Source organism: Prionailurus bengalensis, chromosome D2, assembly GCF_016509475.1.
Source record: "Prionailurus bengalensis isolate Pbe53 chromosome D2, Fcat_Pben_1.1_paternal_pri, whole genome shotgun sequence".
In the NCBI taxonomy this organism is placed as follows: domain Eukaryota; kingdom Metazoa; phylum Chordata; class Mammalia; order Carnivora; family Felidae; genus Prionailurus; species Prionailurus bengalensis.
Window position 1 is genome coordinate 76794264 of NC_057351.1, and position 7529 is coordinate 76801792.

General features: G+C 47.8%; 1 long non-coding RNA gene across 1 annotated transcript; it reads left to right on the forward strand.

Moving 5' to 3' along the window:
- Positions 1-881: 881 nt before the first annotated feature.
- LOC122493554 lies at positions 882-3784 on the forward strand. The gene is made up of 2 exons (XR_006299921.1): positions 882-1385; positions 3611-3784. It is a non-coding gene; the product is annotated as an uncharacterized LOC122493554 (long non-coding RNA).
- Positions 3785-7529: the final 3745 nt, after the last annotated feature.

The following is a 7529-nucleotide window of genomic DNA, read 5'->3' on the forward strand; positions in this document are numbered from 1 at the left end:
GAGACCACTGTTTCGGCTCGCTGGACGGCAGGCAAGTCGCTGTGGTGCCACGCCTGAGGAACTTGCCAGTAATCTGCCTTTTAGGGTGCCTTTACCGTACCTCACGTAGCAACGTCTCACTGGAGGTATTCCATCCCAAAATTGCCCTGGCCTCTGAGCAGAGTAAGCTCAGGCTACTGGGATCTGGCTACCGGGTGCTGCTGGCCACATACATGGCAGGAGCTGTGCATTGGGCAAGCCACGGGCACCCCTGGAACCGGGTGCTTGAAAAGTCCCGTGGGGTGCAGGAGCCAGAACCAGAAAGCAAAACACCTTCCTCCTGCAGTGTCTCTCTGGCGCCCTCTATGCACGGAGCTTGCTATTACGCTAGCTGGCCAAGGAGAACATTTTTAAGGGCTCTTGCGTTTCCCCAGAGCAGGCGGTTAAGGGTGAATTTGGAGCTGGGAGGCAATACATTGAAAACCGGCACAGGATGAGTCCCAGTTGTGCCTCACGGAGTGAGATTTTTGTCATACTCGGGCAGCGATACAGAGTCTTGAAAGAGGAAAGGAAGGAACAAACAGTGGTGCACCATCTGAGGGAACAGGTTAGCGCCGCTCAAAGCCGCGTATCCTCAGCTGTAATCTCTTGCCCCAAACAAGGGATACGTGCTCACGAGGCTGTACCCTCTATAACACGAGCCAACTGCAGCATGGTGTTCCTGGATTTTAATCTCAATTTCCTTGTTCGTAGAGTTATGTTTGTCTGAATCACAATATTTACAAGTTAAATATTTAAAGCCTTAGTCATCTCAGAATGAGCAAGTACTTAGGGCCAATATGTTTCCTTCTTAATTAACTCCAAACTAGTTCCACCATTAACTTTAAATGGTAATTATCTCTAAAGATTTTTAATTATTGAGAGGAAGAGCTAGACCAAAAACTTCTCCAAACTGAGTCTTAGATAACGTGATGTCAGGATCCTTTTCTTCTAGCCTTCCTGGAAGGTTCTGGTTCTGCAAACAAGTACGACACATCTCCGAGAAACTTAGCAAACACTTATCGACAATGAGTCATCGCCATATGATGGGGGAGCTGAATGAGACGTTGGAGACCATTCGGGGATTTTTACCTTTCCTTTCACAGATGGGGAAACCGAGTCCCAGGGATCTCTGCCCCAAATCTCGTGACTACTGACTGGCCACACTGGAACCAAATCCAAGGTCTTACAATTTTCTCTGAATTTTCTACATGGCCAGCTCAAAAAGACACTATGCCGCACCCTGCGTTTTCTGGAGTAAAGCAGAGAATGTGGGGAAGGAAGAAAAGGGGAAAGAATCAATCAAGTAAAGCTTGCTTCTTGCTGAGATTGTCCTGGGTGCCCTGCTGGAATTTCCCTTGGAAGAGGTAAGCTGGAGAGAAACCAGTGTTCCTGTTCCTCTTTCTCCCCAGTGGCCAGCGGCTGCAGTGATCATACACAAAACACTTGAAATGTCTGAATTCTAAAAGGAAACATCTGAAGGCATAATTTTGTCTTCGTGTGATGTAAGAGGCAAGAATGTGGATCGTTGGCTTTTCTCCGTTTTGCTTTCTGGTTGTTTACTTATTAATTTATTTTTGTCTTTGGTTGTGGGAGTCTTTTGGACATGTAGAAAGCCGTCTGGCTTGGGGGAGACAGTTCACACCTATGTAAAGAACATGCTGATGGTGAGAATTATGAACTAGCTGTAAGAATGTCATTTTCGCATCTCTCAGACTTACCCAAGAATTTGGATGCAACAAGGATGCTCATTGACTATTCGTATTTTTAAACCATCGTAAATATGTTTTTTTTTATAGAACCGTGAGTTTCGATTTAGCCTTTTAAAGATCAGTTGAAGTATATAATTCATAAATACAGATGTGCTAGAACATTAGGCTATTCTAAAAAATATACATAAGCCTTAACTTTCGAAGGGGGAAAAACAAAAAAAGAATTTTCATCCGTAGACCTGGAGGAAGGGGAAGATGCCATTTTTGAGATTGTCCCAGCTCTGTTACTTTATTAATGAGGAAATTAAGACCTAGTCCGGGCCACCTGACTTCTATGCTGTCGTCCAGGCATTTAGAGGTCGGACAGTTGTTCAACTGAAATGTGTGTGTTGGTGGTGTGCCCTCTTTCAATCATCAGCACGGCACCGGCACCCCCCACCCCCCACCCCTGACCACAGACTTGTAACTTCACATTTGGGACATTTAGGGTGGGAAGAATCAGAGTAGCTTGTCACCATTCAATGTCAAGGCTCCGTGTTCTCCAGGGAACTGTCAACATCCGTTTGTTTTGGGTTTCTTAGAGAAATAGACCGGGCACAGTAATCTTACTTAAGGAAAGAAGTTACTTGGGTCATAAATGCCCTCATTATAAACTAGGGATAAGAAGAGCCAAACTTGCCCACACTCAGTATAAAAATTAGTAACTGGCTGTGCTGAGGGGCATGGGGTAGGGGTTTGGAAACAAGATTTATAGCCTGTTCCCTTTGAGATATCATTCCTATGACTTCAGTGACACCCTTTAGACGTGGGAATCTTGTGAGAGTCAGTTTTAGGAAGTGTAATCATTTTGTAAAAGTGTTAAACTTTATTTTTACTTTTTTAGAGAGAGAGAGGGAGCATGAGTGGGGGAGAGGGGCAGAGAGAGAGAGAGAGAGAGAGAGAGAGAGAATCCCAAGCAGGCTCCACACTCAGCATGGAACCCAATGCATGCATGGCTTTACCCCCACAGCCCTGGGATCATGAGCTGAGCTGAAATCAAGAGTCGGACACTCAACCGACGGAGTCACCCGGGCGCCCTAAAAGTGTTAAAGATTTAAAATTAGATGTAAGAAGGAAATCATTGAGTTTTCCACCGTCCTCTGTCTTGTGTGTGTGTATACACATACACACATATATATGCCACCCCTCCTCTTTTCCCCACCCTCACTTTTCCATTGGAGATATTTGGACAGGACTGCCATCTACAGAAAAAGAAACGTTTCTCCTAGTACCCAGTGACATCTAAGTTTCCGACTGCCCAAATAAATACATGTCTCCCTGCATCCAGCTGTCTCCACAGGCCGGGGCGCTGGTGGACTGCAGAATCGTTCCTTCTCCTCCTGGAGAACTGGGCACAGGACCCAGCAGGAAAATGGACCCAAGAACCTTGCCCATGCAGCAGCCATGCCAGAAGCACCAACTAAATCTGAAAACCACAGATTCAATGAACTAATCCCTCTCCTAGGATTGCCAAGAAGAAATAATCTTGTCAACCGCCCCCTTTGCCGTGAGCCCTGATCCAAAGCTCAATATGCTTTTGATTTTCCTAGAGCCTTCAAAAAAAAAAAAAAAAAAAAAAAAGAAATGTTATTTCAAGGCCACTCCCTGTTTTCCACATTCTTGACAGAGGTATGTTTTTCATACTCTCCACAACACTTTACTGATGGGACAGTGTTTGTTTTTAATTTCTGTACAGTATTTTTGTTGGTCTCATCTATGTTTTTATAATTAATTGAACACACAGACCCAGACTCGTCATAGAGGGCATTGTGGGTAATTACATCCCAGGGACTGTTTTCCCGCTGAAAATATGTAAGATTCATCTCCCTGTTCTTTTCTAGTCACCCGAGAACCACAGCAGCAGCAAAGATATGAAATGCCATCTTGTGAAAGAACATCGAAGACTAGTTAGTGACATCCCCCCTGTCAACCACGATGGAGACGTGAGCTTTGTTACAAACTTTATTCCTCAATCGTATGAGCAGGATCACAGCTTAAAGCACCTGTAGACGGGATCTGCGAAGCGTTTTCCTCTCCATCATTTTCTCTCTTCTCTGTTTTCTCTGCCCTTCGCCGGCACATGACAATTGGGTCATCGGCTGATCTACTACGGGGGCAACAGGGCACCGCTGGTCTCTACGACGGCTGCCTTCGGCTTTTCTCAACAACAGCCAAGGACAGAAGAAAGTTCCTCGTTATGAAATTACCTTGAGCGTGATGAGAGTTTCATCGGTTAAAGAAAATTTAAGTGAGAAGACTGCACCCCAGGGTTACTACAAACACATATTCTCTTCAGACGTTTCTGAGTATTAACTGATGTGGTGCTGAGAGCAATTTTGAGGATTTAATTTAGGACGCTATTTTCTCTTTCTTTTTCTTGATGTTCATTTATCGAGAGAGAGAGAGAACACGCAAGTCAAGGGGAGGGGCAGAGAGAGAGGGAGAGAGAGAATCCCAAGGAGGCTCTGCACGGGCTCTGTGCTCCCCGATGTAGGGCTCGATCCCTCGAACCGCGAGATCGCGGCCTGAGCCGAAACCAAGAGTAGATGCCCAACCCGCTGAGGCATCCGGGGTGCTCTTTTCTTCAGTGAAAATGCTACTTATTTGGAGAGTGGCTCTGACTGCCTTGGAGGTTGAATGTGAAGAGAAAGCCTGTAAGGACAGGGCCAATCAGGCACTGGTCACGTACCTACATAACTCGCCTTAAAATCGGGAGCTGACCTACTGGCTTAATGACCCCTGACCTCTGGGCTGACACTTCCAGAACGTCCTTTAGTGTGCTTGTCATGGTGGCAGCTTTTGGTCACCTTCAAGCAGGAAGTTTTTGAGACCCTGTTGAGAAGTAATGCTGATTTGTACGGAAACTTTCAAGTTGAAATTGTCTGTGGGTCTTTTTTTTTTTTTTAATTTTTTATCTATTGTTGTTGTTGTTGTTGCTGCTTATAGAAATCTGAGCTAAAAGCCGGGCCTCTGCTCCCTGCCGCTTGGGTTTAATAACAAAACACAAAGCAACCATATAAACAGACCCTTTTTATCAACTGTAGGCCCCAACTTCTCCCTCCTCGAAACATGAGTCACTGGGGCCTAGAACTTATACCGTAAGCGGAAACCAGATACCCCTAGAATCAGAAGTATCTCCAGCACTAATTGGATTAGAAATCACGAAGCATACTCTCAGGCCGGAGCATTCAAATCAAATTAGCCCCCATCTTGTTTTTTTAAAAATAAAGAATTAGTGAGAATTAGTGCCTTGTGTGCACGTTATCATCAGAAGCCAATGAGGGGGGTAGCATGACTGGGGCCCCTCACGTTACCGGAACCCCGATACCACAAGATGCCCCTTTCGTTTCTGTCGGGCAAACCTGAGCTGGGATCTTAAAGGGCCACCGCTTAATTCCCCACGGAGGCGTAATGACAGGAACTCCTCACTTTGCCAGGGGGCAAGTGGCAGTCCAAGAGAGGTGGTGACAGGCCCAAGACCTCACAGGGGTCTGGCAGCGGCACCTATGGGTGTCCGTACCCGCAGCGCTGGTGATCTGGGTACCGGCCTGGGTCAGCCAGAGCTCTGTGGTCGCCCTGGCCTCGAAATATCACCCGGGCCACTCGAGCGCCTCAACACAACCCGCTGGTGAAGGAGAACAGAGAACAGAAGCAAAGCGACCCAGCAGGGGATCTCTCCCTCCGGTTAGAAGGTAGGAGAAAGGAAAAGACCTTTGTTCTTGGGGGAACAGCGAGAGAAACTCGGCAAAAATAAAAGTGGCCTTTTCAATCAGGCTGCTTAAAAGCGGTGGGATGCAGGAAACTCCCGATGAACTGGATTCCAGACAGAAGCGAGCTGGTGGGAAGGTGGAATCTGCAAGCATCCCAACAAATCACCCAGCCGGTAATATTCCCTCCCATGCTACCCCAGCTGAGGAGAAGAGCCAGAAAACAGGCCCCGTGGCGCTTGGACTCAGAAGCCCAGACAGATCTTAACCCAAAAGGAACCGCCAGCCTCTGGAATCCCAGCTTGACCCCTTCTTAGCTCAAATACTGGCAAGATCGGAAAGGTAGATCTACGAAAAGAAATGACGATCACCTAAAAGTATAACTTTGGGAGTAAATATGAAAGACAGTGTTGATCAAAATTTATTTAAAGGGTGATTTTAAAGCAAAGATAATGGCAATGTGCTGTGGGGGGTTATAACATACCCAGAAGTAAGGTATATGACATCGTAGCACAAAAGACGGGGGCAGAAATGTGAACGGCCTGTTAAAACCGTACACGTAAAGTGGCGTAACGTTAACTTAGTGTATATTATATTCAGGATGCAAATTGTAGTCTTTGCGCAATCATTTAAAAAAAGAAAAAGAGTTGGTTAAGCATCCGACTCTTGATTTCGGCTCAGGTCATGATCTCACGGTCATGGGATCAAGCCCTGCATCGGGCTCCATGCTAAGTGTGGAGCCTACTTGGGATTCTCTCTCTCTCTCCCTCTCTCTCTGCCCCTCCCCTACTGGCATGGGTGCTCTCTCTCTCTCTTTGAGAAGCGAAGAGATGTGCCACCCAGATGTGCCTCCAGCATGCGGACACTCACCCCCTATCCCAGTTCTACAAGAGTTCACTACCACGGCTTCTTGCTGAATTTTTTTTTTTTTTTGGAGAATTGCCCTTGGCCCTGGAAAGCAGCCTCACCCAAGGTTACCTCCCTTTTCTGGGGGGCAGCCTGCATCCTAGAGGTCCAGCCTCTGTGCCTCAGCTGGGGAGACTTCAGCTCCAGAGTCCGTGGTCGAATGGCTAAGGCCCTTTGTCGCAACAGGATCGGGTTCAACTTCTCCCCTCGGTCTGCTTCCCCTCCCCCCACCCCTTTCAGGTGTCGGTCCCGAGACCAGTCCCCAGAAAGCATTGCACGCAGTCTGTTTGCTGGGGAAACTGACCTCTGGGCCCAGGTCACCTGCCAGCTGCTACGATGAAACCCTTGTCACCTGGGCTGAGTAGCTGTGCCCTTACCAAAATTTTCACTGGTGGTGAGCTAGGATGCCATACCTGGGAGTGGAACGCGCTGAGGGAATGCTCAGGGGTTTAGAGTTTGGGGGAAATCGTAATTAGAAACCCTATAGAATCAGATGGCCGCTGCTAGAAAGGATCAGTGCACTGGAGAAAGGCAGTAAGGGACCATTGGTTGTCAGTCAACGTAAGGCAAAGTAGGAACAGCAGAGGACCCCCGTCTTCGGCAACTGGAGGGCAGAGACGGCCGCGAGGCAAGCCCCGGATTTGACTATGGGAGAAGATGCGCCCAAAGGGGCAGGGGAGTCTCAATGCCAAGGTCAGGACTTTGGGGGGAAGGAGCGGGAAGGGGCTGGCTGGGCCGACATATTAAAACATTTAAAACCCCAGATCACCTGGAATTCTCTAGGCCTGAAGAAGCATCCTGCTCTTCTCCTTACAGGCTGCCAGCCTTTGCATGAAACACAGATGAGGCCCACTTTGTGAGACAACGTGTGACAACTCTCTCCCACGCCTCCCCTTGCTGCCCGCAAACCTCCCAGCTCCCCTCCTGCCCCCAGACCAAGAACGAAGGCCCAGTCACAACAGAATCTGGCCAGGGAGGTGTAGTCCTGCTGGTGGAGGAAAGGGAATATAGCCCTGATATAGCTGTGGGTCCCAGCCAACATGTGCCTGCAGGAGTCATGGGTTGTGTGTGGGAGTGGATGGTGAGGGCTCAGGGCATAGGAAGACTCAACGTGACGTTGGATAGGGAGGGTGTATAGATATGGAAG